Source organism: Ochlerotatus camptorhynchus, unplaced genomic scaffold (assembly GCF_037179485.1).
Source record: "Ochlerotatus camptorhynchus isolate MF236.1 unplaced genomic scaffold, CSIRO-AGI_Acam_v1.1 ptg000434l, whole genome shotgun sequence".
Taxonomy (NCBI): domain Eukaryota; kingdom Metazoa; phylum Arthropoda; class Insecta; order Diptera; family Culicidae; genus Ochlerotatus; species Ochlerotatus camptorhynchus.
This window is the reverse complement of record NW_027040920.1, coordinates 5,622,284-5,634,733: the sequence shown is the minus strand read 5'-3', so window position 1 is coordinate 5,634,733 and position 12,450 is coordinate 5,622,284. Positions and strand designations below refer to the sequence as shown.

General features: G+C 39.5%; 1 protein-coding gene across 1 annotated transcript in view; it reads right to left on the bottom strand.

Moving 5' to 3' along the window:
- LOC135711669 (uncharacterized) overlaps window positions 1-12,450 on the bottom strand; it is a 506,190-nt gene that overhangs the window by 434,853 nt on the left and 58,887 nt on the right. The window lies entirely within an intron of this gene.

The window sequence follows — 12,450 nt, the reverse complement described above, 5'->3', positions numbered from 1 at the left end:
ATCTAGACCGACGATTGAAATAGGCTTTAATCGTAAATTTCTGGATTATCAAAATACACCCACGCAAACTAACAATACCATTCGATAAAGGAAGTTTGCTCTGTCAGATGGTGGTGTTAGATTGTGTGGATGTGTTTTGATTCTCGAGAAATTTGCGATTAAAGCCATTGTTTACGTTTGGTTGTTCCGCCTTTTTCAATTGTTGGTCTAGAAATGACAAATATATTTTTGTCCGCCTGCTTGTATGGAAATTTCCCATAGTGGTATGTTAACGACAGTGTATGTATATGTTTACGATGCGTGTAGTGAATAGTGAGATCTCGGAAAACAGTAAATTTCACCATGTACATAATAAATCTCCTCAGGGTGCCTGTTTTACCCCCACCACCCATAATAAGTCCAAAGGCCCGTAGTTTCTTATTATGGTAAACCTTAAAGATTGTTCGAATCTCGGTGAACATCCTTCCCGCAATTTATCTAGCACGTGTCTGAATCGGAACAGACTCCACGCCGATCTCAATTTGTTATCCTCTACGGTAAGCATCCAGTCACCCTCGATAGACCTTCCTGGCGACTCAATTTCCCTTTTATTTTTAGAACACATTTTCCGATCTATTTCAGTATCCGACTTCCCTCGGTATTTCCTCGAAGAAAACTTTCCCCCTTTTCCAACCACACTCGACCCCGGATAACGATCTGACAGACAATTTTGAAACGGAGCAGGATTTCCAACCGACTCGTCTCGTCTTGCCACAGTGCAGTGCGTTCAAATGACACTTTAATAGCCATCCGTGAAGGAAAAGACTCTCTCTCTCTCTCTCTCTACTAGGCACACGAGAACGATTGACGGGCAAGAAGTTGTCGTGTCGATGAAAACGGATAAGCACACCAGAGCAGCGCAGCAGCAGCAGCAGTAGAGGGAAAAAAATCAGCCATTAGTTCACCCTCGCTCCGTTGCTTCTCTATCCTTCTAAATTTGGTATTAAGTTTCCAAATATTTGTTGAGTTCATGTACCCGGCCGGGACTAGTAGCAAGCACGGTCGGTCGTTCGTTCGTTCGCTCGTTCGCTTTGCTTCATCAAACTCGATTGAACTCCGATCTGCGACGAATATTCGTGTGTCTGAGTAGGATGAAATTGAGACTACATAAGGCAAGTTCCGCTCTAGTCCCGGAGTCCCGGATGATGTTCAGCAGATGATGTTCTGGCGTGGCATAATGAGAAGCAAGACCTAAATGGATGTGTGAAGAATGCTTTCCGAGAGAGAGACGTGAGTAGGAGTGTGAAAGATATTGAACCAAGACCTACAACAGTACCAATCAATGTCGAGTAGATGCGAGTGGAAAATTGGATCGAATTCAGGGGCTATCGAGCATGATTGAATCCCAGTGCATGGAGGTTCGAAAGGCCGCATCTAGGATGTAGATTAGTTCTCGGAATGGGCAAAGCCAAGAGTGGAAGATTTTTTTCCCTCGAAATTTTCGGGTACACACGTTCATTGCACTGTGATTGGGCTGTGTTCCCTCTCTTTTTCGATGCATTGGAGAAATGAAACCGAATGGCGAGACGTGCGGTAACGACAGCGCTAGCAGTGTGGTGTTAGTTTGAACATTAGAGAGCCGGAGCCATCGAACAGCAACGTGTCAGCAGAGGGTGAAAAAAGTGTGAAAAATGAACGGCAGATAATCAATTGAGTGCTGGCTGGAGATGCCACGAAACGATAAGGGGGAAGGGCTAATGAACTTCGGAGATATCATTAATCTTGGTGGAATGGATTTTCAGCTTTCGAAGGAACGTTTTTTTTTTGTTAGGAGCTCCACTTTGACCGACGACGACGACGACGACGACGAAAGACGATGGTAGATTTTGAAAATGTGCAGATGCTGTGGGAGGTCGAAGGTTGTGATGGAGGTTACGTAACGAATTGTGCGAAATTTGTAGCTCATTAGGGAGATGCTTTGATTTAAGTGGTCAAGAGATGGATGGCGCAGCGGTTAGGTATGGGGGCATGTTTAAGATGATGAAATGTTAGTTAGTTAGGTTTTTCTATTAAATCGAAGCTTTGCGGTGGAGCATAGCAGAGAAAGTAAATTCCTTTGTACTTCCTTATCAACCTACCGAGTAAACTAAACAGTAACAAAACACAACAGCATCCAGTGGACATTGGTCATCTGAACAACATTTCCGGATTTATAGACTAAATGTCTAGAATTCGGTGAATTACGGTATAGAATTTTAAACTGTTTGCGCCATCTAGAGAGTGAATATCGAGCTTAAATTTTCATCTAGCTGAACATGAACAAAGTTGATGAAAGCTGATGAAATACCTCCATTTTTATTGAAAAAAAAAAGCAACTAGTTTTATTAAACCATTGTTTTGGCTATAAAATTTACCTCTCAAATTTGGAAGAAATCTTTTTTAGTCCTAATATTTAAATCTGGCAAACGGTTAGAAATTAAAAATTATAGAGGTATTGCCATTATGTCGTGCATTCCTAAAATGTTTGAAGCAATTGTTAACCAGAAAATATTTAACCAGGTTAAGCATCGCATTTCAAATAATCAACATGGTTTTTTTAAAAGTTGGTCAACGTCTACTAATCTGTTGGAATTTGTAAACTTTTCTATTGAAGCAATGGATAGAGGTAATACCGTTGAAACCTTATACACTGACTTAAGGCCTTTGACAGAGTAGACATTCCCTTACTTCATTTTAAATTAAAACGTTTAGGTATGACAAGTACACTTTTAAGGTGGATTGGATCATACTTGAAAGAAAGAATACAGATGTTCCTTTTTAAAGGAAAAATGTCCTCGCCAGTTAATGATACCTCGGGAGTTCCACAGGGATCTCATTTAGGTCCTTTATTATTTATTTTATTTGTGGATGACGTAAAGTTTGTGTTGAATCGCATAAATGTGCTCATATATGCTGACGATATGAAACTGTACATGGAAATCTTTAACAATTCTGATTTGCTGCATTTTAAAAATGAAATTGATGTTTTCTACAATTGGTGCGTTAAAAGTCTGCTGGATATTAATGTTAAAAAATGCAACATTATATCTTATTCCAGAAAACACACTACTCTAGATTTTACATGTACTCTAGGAAACCATCTGGTTGCAACGTGATATATAATAAGGGACTTAGGAGTAATTCTTGACTCGAAGTTGACATTTGTAGATAATGTGACTACCACAATTCACAAAGCAAATCATATGTTGGGATTGATAAAAAGATTGAGTTATCATTTTAAAGGCCCGTATACCATCAAAACACTTTACATAGCTTACGTGAGATCAATTCTCGAATATTGCAGTGTGGTTTGGGCTCCATACCATGAAACTTATATAAATCGTATAGAATCAGTTCAAAAACAGTTTTTTGTTATTTGCTCTTAGGAAACTAGGCTGGACCTCTTTTCCCCTTCCTTCTTATGAGTCCCGTTGCATGATGATAAACATTGAAACACTTAAGAAACGAAGAGAAATTTCCATGATTTCCTTTGTTAATGAGATTATCTCACAACGCGTAAATTCAGGAAAAAATATTAGCAAGCTTAAATGTTTACGTACCATCACGCATGTTAAGAACTCGACATGTATTTCAACTGTCACCTCACAGAACGAATTTTGGTAAAAATGGACCAATCAATAGAATGATGAGAGTTTATAATAATTATTGTGAGCGTATAGATCTAACGATGTCTAAAGATACAGTAAGGAGAACACTAACTGATAGGTTTTCATCTCGTTGAGTTTAAAACAATTTTAATTTCTTAGGTATTTGTATATGCAGTCTACATTTATTGACAATTTCAAATAAAACGTATGTTTTAAATTAGCATGTAAGGCAACAAATCTGCGAAATCTACGATATTTTAAAAGAAATCTGCGACAAATAAACAACTGTTTTCATTGCATAACAATACCATTTGTTTCACTACTACATGGCATTTCAAGCTTATTGCCAATAGCATATTGGCTGTTTGGTTGCTCTCAACTTAGCGATTCAACTTCCACATTTTAATTGAGAGCTTCTATGCCTGTACAATCATATACCCAAGGAAGTCAAGAAATTTTCCATCCCAAAAAAAATAGACCGGACAGGAATCGAACCCAGCTTCCTCCAGCATAGACTTGTTTCGTAGGAGCGCCTCCCAAGTAACAATTTTGGTGTTATTAGGATTCTGCTGACCATGATTTAGACTTGATGCTTTAAAACCTCGATACAACTTGTAATGTTACTTGGGCTTTACCAGCTGAGCAAAGGGGTGACGCTGTGTGTCCGAACCGATGCAGGTATTTCCTGAAGCAGCCGTGGCCAGACAGGAACTGCGTTAGGTGAAAGTTGACTTCTCCGTGTTTTCTGTTCACCCAGGTCGAAAGAATCGGTATAAGTCGATGTGTCCATCAACCGTTCTCCGCCGTGTTCCACTCCTGTTTCCACTTAGCCAACGATTCCGCTCTCACAACTTTCCGTACTCTTCCGCTTCTCTCCGCCTGTAGCACTCGCTGTCCTCCACCAGGGTGATGCCGATAGGGATCATTCCGGTGATAACACATACTGCATACGCCTCTTGCTACTGCTGAGATCAGCGTTGTTCGGCATTATTCTAGCTATCGCAAACAAAAGATCCTTGTCAAATGCCTTCGTCTTCCACTTCCGGTCACAAGTTCTCGTCCTCCGTACTGCCACTGAGTTCCATTGGCCGATGCCATATCGGATCGCCTGATGGTCGCTATGGGTATATCCTACGCACACTCTCCAATCCATGTTTGCCACCAGCGACGGACTGCAGAAAGTAACGTCGATAATGGATTCCCGGCCATCTCGGCGAAAAGTGCTGCTGGTGCCTTTCAGTTTTGCCAGAGCTTCCAGCAGACTGTATTCTCTTGTATTGGAACACCTGCTTTCCCACTCCACTGCCCAAGCATTGAAGTCTCCTCCGATGACTACCGGTCGTCTTCCGATCAGCTCTATTTAGTTTATGTTTTTTTTTTAGATTGTAAAATGATTTGGACTGGTCTCACCATGTGAATTTGATTCTCCAATCCATGAGTTCCGTAGTTTCGAATTTCTCTAAGCTTTGCATCTCATTTCGTGATGCACCTTTGTCGTAATACTTCCTCCAACGAACATAAATTGTCTTGCATTGCCATGGTCATCTGGGAGGAGATTCGCGTCTAGTGCTTTCCCCAGTTACCTTTAGCGGCCACCAGCTACCACCCGTCCAGTCCTAGGCGTATCCAGCGAGGCATCGAGGCGATATTGCTCGCATCTCCAACACCAGCGAGGTACCAGCAGCCGAGCACTTTTGCAACAGGAAAACTTGCTGATTCACGGCAACGTCGGCCACCGAATTACCACCAAAACTCGCGACGGACACATTATCAACACGTTCCCGGGTTAATTCACCAACCGAATAGATCTCTCAATAGTTTTACACGCCGAAAGTCAGCATCTGAACTCGGAGAATCGGGTTCCCGGGAGACAATGAAAACCGACACCGAACAGTTGAACTGAAGCTACGTCGTAAATTTTGAAGGTTCAATTTTCCGGTTGTGCGATGTACATTCAAATTAAGCATAAATCAGAAATCCGAAAGCATCACTAGTTTAAATGGGTAATAACTAAGACAGCAGCATTTTTCCTGAGTCAAATTCAGACTTGCGTTCGAATTCTTCAAATTTGTCTATATTGAAACTTCCCTGAAAATTTTATCAAAAATCTTTACAGGATTTTACTAAAATATTCTCAAACATTTTCTTTTGAATCTTTCCTCAGCTTTTATTTTGGAATTCGTCTAAAATAAGATTGAGATTCTATGAGTGTGCCTAATTCTATGTAGATCCATAAGAAAGCATGGAATTCATCATTAGATTTGCTTAAAATTTTCAAGATTTTTCTACGATTTCAGAAAATATTCCTGCTTTAATTATATTCAAACTTCGCTTGAATTCTCTTTTGGATTTTCAGACAATTCACTTCAGAATTATCTTGAAATTTGGTACAGAATCACCTTGGACTTCTCTTCTAAAGACTGTTGTATTTTTTACATAGAAGTTTCTTTAAAATTTTCTAGAGGTTCGTTTTGTGATGCCCTTGGAATTATCCTCGGAATTTTCATTACATTATCATCAGAATTGCTTTATGAATTACGCTTAAAATTTGATTTACATTGTATTTTTCGCGGATCGTGGGACCTCTACACAATTGATTTGGAATTCTCCACAGAGTTATTTGAAAAAAAAAAACACTCTCAACTCACACTCAACAAAGACATGGAGTTAAAGTTTTAAAAGTGATTTCCAGAACTCGCTTAAATTTTCTCTAAAAACCATGATGTTTTCTTTAAAAAACCCTGGTGTTATCCATTCTAAAATCTACTCAAAATTCCTTCGAAAAAAAAAATCTTGTCTAATCCAACCCTAGTAGCACACTTGTCACAGATCGGTTATAGCAGCTTCTGTTTGACTCGTTTATGTCACAATCAAGTTGCTGCAACTTTTTGTGATAGATGTGTGCTACTTGAGAAGAATCTTGAAAATTGTTGAAGGTCCAAAATCTTATTAAAAAAAAAAACGATTAAGTAAATGGGAATTATTTCAAGAGTCGAAGTGAGTGAACGCTCACGAATCATAAAATCGACGATTGTGACACTCTGAAACCAAAATTGGCAAAATTCATGTGTCAAGCATATACTTTACAACCTCTTCTTTTAACGTACAAGTGCAACATATAATAATACCGTCTAATGATTTCATAATTCCGAAATAAAACATTTTTTTATAGCAAGTTAGTGGAAGCAACCTTGCTCCTAGGTATTTTCCAAAAAAATTAAAATCTGTCTCCTAGAAAGTTATCCTCAGAATCAGTGTCTGTTTTTCTCATTTACCCTCACACGCACTGACTATCGCTTCTACCTAGTGTAGATGAATTGCGGGTGTTTTGAAAATCTTCGTTGTCAACGTACGAGTGAAATGAACAAATTAGTTCATTATCCATCGACGAATACGCGTTTGTTGATCTTCTTCAACGCTTGAGTTTCCAACCCAAAATTGTCAAAAACGATCCTCAAAAGCAAAAAAAATCGAATTCATTTAGCCATAAATGTTTATTTAGAATATTATCAATTGCAGAGCCTAGATATTATCATCAATTCTGCAAAAGAGAAAAATCTTCTACCGATTTGTGTGAAAAAAGCAACATAATACGTTCAACAACGGTATATTTGCGTAAAACGAAAATAATCATTTCGCATTTGATACTCAAAATCATCCCCGTCAAGATGATTATGAATATTGATATGAAAACAGAACAGGCGATAATGAATCTTTGAATGAACAAAAACAAATGTTGACTTCGAAACTCAGCGATTGCCTTGATCAAGAGCATGTTTTCATGTCAAATTCAAATTCATGCAGGTAGTTGGTTTATTCTTCAAGGTTGCCTTCATTTTTAGCTTATTTGAGTGTAGAAGAAATTATTTTTAACAGCACTGCTCAGAATTCCTTTACATTGCTCTTTTGAATTGCTTTGAAATCCTCCTTTGAATTAACGTGTAATAATCTTCAGAATTGTCTTCCAAATTTTCTCAAAATTCCTTAGGAATCAATCTCGGTAATTCCTATGAATTTTCGATCAACTTTCCATTGAATCCTATTCATAGTTTTCTGGAATTCTACTCAGAGCTTTTAATTTATTTGTTTACTTATTTGTCGTCAATCAAGAGTAGACCATTTTGTTACGATGGTATTTTCCTTAGGTTTCACATAGAATATGAAGTTCTACGGAACTAAATTGAAAGCAGATTTCACCTGATGTCTTTCTTACGTTCTTCCCAGAACTCCCTTGGAATGAGTTCTTTAGAGAATCGAAACAAATTCCAAAACAAAGTGGTAGAAAATTCTGGGGAACCATCGATCTTAATCAGACCATCACCGTCCTCTCAGCACCCTATCTACATCGATGGGACCGTTGTCCCGTTTAAAAAGACAGTCCGCGTCCTGGGGGTTCGTCTTGACCTGAGTTTTGCTGCACATTTCAACGACGTCAAAAGTGGTTGCAAAACTAGGCTACATCTTCTACGTTCTTTCGCTGGACGTCACGCTGACAGAAACCGGTCCACCCGACTCCGAATTGCCAGGGCACTTCTCGAATCACGTATTTTCAACGGCATCGAAATCACCTGTCTCGCTCGCAATCTTCTAATCTCCAAATTGGGCCCCACGTACCGAGAAGCTGTCCGGATTTCCTTGGGTCTTCTTCCGTCCACGCCTGACGAAGGAGTTTTCCTCCTTACCAAAGCAAACCTACTTCTTTTTAAAACTGCTAATCTAGTGCTCTCCCCGGTGTCCAGGGTCCACTGGTACACTGCCCTGACCCGTAATTGCCTTAACAATTAAGCAGAAGTTTAGGGCAGTATCCAACTCTCCCCTCTGCTAGTGAAATCGGTAACAGAACATCAACGAACCGTATACAACGGCCATACAATTCAATATTCCGACTGCTCCGTAGCTCACGAGGGAACTATGGACTCTCTGGAGACTGCCTCTGCATTCATCGCTGCCACTACAACATCCACCAGACCAATCGCGGTATCCGCTGGAATATAGAGACCGATCACCTGGCGGCATCCGGAAGACAAGCTCCTATTTACACCCGAGAGGTCCCAGCGGAGCCTCCCTTAGCTCAATCGTTAAAGGCGCAGCTGCAAAGCAAGACCATGCTGGAGAGGTGGCTGGGTTCGATTCCCGGTCCGGTCTAGGAATTTTTTGGGTTGGAAAATTTCTCGACTTCCCTGGGCATAGCAGTATGATCACTTGACTTGCCACACAATCATATCAATGCAAAAATGGTACAGGCATCGAAAGCTCTTACTTAATAACTGTGGAAGTGCATCAAGAACACTAAGTTGAGAGCACGCAATAAGCTAATATGCGATATGCAATAAGCTTGAAATACAAAGAAGAAGAAGAAGAAGAAGAAGAAGAAGAAGAAGAAGAAGAAGAAGAAGAGGAAGGTCTCAGTGAAGAATTTAAAACACTGGGTTTCAAAGGTGATCTGGAACTCCTAATTGGCTTCACTCAGGGGATACTTTCAACCGAAAGACCAAAGAGGTCACACATACAGTGTATCTCAAAATTGAGCGTATTTTTTTGAAAGACTGTGAGTAGATATTTTTTTGAAATCTTGGAAAGTGGTTGAACAACTATTTATTGATTTATCAGTGGACTTTATTGGCAGAGTATATATGAAGTTTGAGTAATTTCAGTAAAACGGCACCTTAAATTGCTACTTCATATCTGCTGCAGTTCAGCAAACGTGGAGTAACAGTTTTAATGTTGTACGTGTCGTAGAAGCTGATATGTGTGCACTTAAAGTTTCGAAGTTTTTACGAGAATAAGGATCTCACAGCGAAACAACTTACTGACCTTTATTATGACTACAGATTACCAAAATTTCAATATGTTTGGCTCATTGTATTTCAAGAAAATGTATTTATTTTTTTAGGAAATCTAGTTTTTTTTTTCTAAAATAGCTTCAACTTCTTACACACTCATCCAAATAAGCCAAATACCATGCCGATAACCAATAAATGGTTGATGAGCCAGCAGCCAAAGATTTAGAAATCTATCTTTTTAAGTTGTGCTCGTACAGCTGTTTTTCTGGAATGTACGGACAGCTGTACGCTCAATTTTGATATAAACTGTAGGTGGAAGGACCTACGAGAACACCGAATTCAGATCGTGATGTCTCGTCTAAGAACGAGGCACACCAACATTTCCTATAACTTCTCCGGAAACGGTCCTTTCCGTAGGATCTGCGACATCTGCCATATCCCACACACGGTAGAGCATGAAGTAGTTCGCCTCCTCGTGGTGTGCCCTGGAAACGTTAATTATCGAACCTAAGGGAGAGATATTGCGGCTAAACGAACTACAGCAGAGTAAGGACGCTGGAGCCCCATCCAGCTCGTCCCAGGAGGTCGATAAGCCCTGCACAAACCCTCGTTGTGCAAAGGCAGGAGTGACACCGGGTTCTTAGAGTGCTAAGCACACGCAGCTGGTAAGCAGTCACATCTGTCCTGTGCTGCCGTGGACAGTTGGCTGGCTATCACGTCTGCTCTAGAACTCAGGCGAACAATTAACAGCGAACAATAAGAGGAAGGCCCTGCACAGCAGCTCACTGTGCAGTAGCGAGTGTGATGCGCCATAGCGCAACCGGCCCCCTCCCATGATGTAATGCTTTCGGGCGGTTCCAGGGAGGGCAAGCGCCAAGAGCACCGGGAGAGGTTTAGTGGGTCGGGAGCGCTACTTCTCCCATCCCCACACCCTGAGTTATCTTCTCGGGTGTCTGAGAGCAGATTCCACCCTGCATAAAAAAAAACACGATAGAGCACATCATATGCCATTATCCCCAATATGAGGGCCCCTTGAATTTAATGATATACCTGGAAGCATCAAAGATGCCCTTAGTGAGGACCTGACCAGAACCGCGGCATTACTCGGTTTCCTCAGAGAAGCCAGACTACTGTCATATATTTGACATTTGCCACAATTTTTACCACCCCCCACAAAGAACGACCTTAGTTTCTCACTTGAATACGAACCTGGATGACCGACAATACTCGACCTACATTACTTTCTCAAATGGAGAACGCCAACGGCAACAGCACATAAATTATGACAGCAAATACTCTGACAAAACTGTAACTCTGATTGTAGGGGGCCCTCTTCTAGGGCTCCCACCTATAAACCAAACTCTATAAATAAAGAAGCTTCCTTCTGGAGCCCCACCCATTACAAACTTTGTAATTAAGGGAGCGTCCTTCCGGAACCTCCAGTAGATAAGAGATGAACCAGCCCACAGTCTCGATAGTAAAGAAAACTAAACTTAACTAAACTAGACTTTTCAAATAATTGTGTAACATTAATCTAAATACATTCTTGAAAATACATCAAATCTAGAAAATGATCTTATGATTGTTTGATACGAAAAAAATGACTCTGGGAAATGTTGCTTGTTTAGTACGGGCTGTTGTATTAACAACTTTTGAAGTTATCGTAAAAAAGGGTTTAAAGAGAATGTAAGGGATTCATGATATGATTTTTTAGATATGGGTCATTCCAGCTCAAGTGTATGCAAAGTTGTGGTCAATGTCATTGATTTCAACCAAACTTTGCCAACATGCTTATTTTGAAATTTAAAAAAAATCCTTCTAGGATTTGACTCTTAAGGTCTTGGTTCCCTCTCGGCTACAACCGTTGATTTTTAAGATTTTATTTAAAAAAATATTACTTTGAATAGAGATTACTCCACGTCCAAATAAGTTATTTAATTTTTTAATTTTGATTAATATAATGAAAATTTGATTTGTAATATTCAAACAACAGTTAAGTGCCAGATTATTAGAAGGTATCCAAACTATCAAAAGATAAGGCCCTTTTCCATAGCGTGCATGATTTGTTGTTATTCAAGATATTAACCCTTCACAACGGTGTGTCAAGAACAAACATATTTTGTTTGGTTGCGGAGTAATCTCCTTTCAAAGATATAGGGGAAATGGCTCCTATGTTGGCCTATGGATCTAAGATTGGACCCATCGCTAAAAATCAGCTATTTGTCATATTTTATCTAGATGGGACGGTACTAATAGATATTTTTGGTCGCTATTGAAAATTTAGTCGATTACTAAATTTATGTATGGGCCCAAATTAGGGGCATTTAGGCCGAAATTGCATCCATTTTCCCTAATGTAGTGATTTTCGGTTGAAAAGCCCAAATATTCCTCGTCACTCATCTAGCCTTATCTTATAAACCATAATCATATTATGTTCAAAGTATTTTATTTTTGGAACAGATCTAGTGGATAGGTTTTCCAATACGTAAAGAAAATTTAAGGTTAATTTCATAAAAAAAAAACAACAAATCCCGCGGTATTCAAAAAAGACCTTTTTTTGGTGGCTAATATGGCTCTTTAATGTAGTTTGAATATTTCCAATCAAATTTTGATTAATTCATTTGATTCTACATTAAAAACCCTTGAAAGGTTCGGTCAAGCACACATAGAACTTGGTTTATGGCGGAGTATCTCTACTCAAAGATATCATTTTTAACACTCTTCTAAATCCAGGGTTGCAGCCCTGAGGGTACCAATCACTCTAGAGCGAAATCCAAAAAGGGGCATTTTCTTAGAATATCAAAATAAGCATTTTTGCAAAGTTTGGTTGAACTCGGTAAGCTAGACCACAACTTTGTATACACTTGAGCAGAAATGACCCACATGCCATTTGTTTTCCTTTTCCATCCATATTCAACGAAACGCACACACTTAGAAAAATACGTGTAAATTTAGGTGCTCCGAGAGTGACATATACGAGCGTCAATTTTCACATAAATTTGAGTCATAACAGACGCGAAATATAGCTTAATCAAACATAC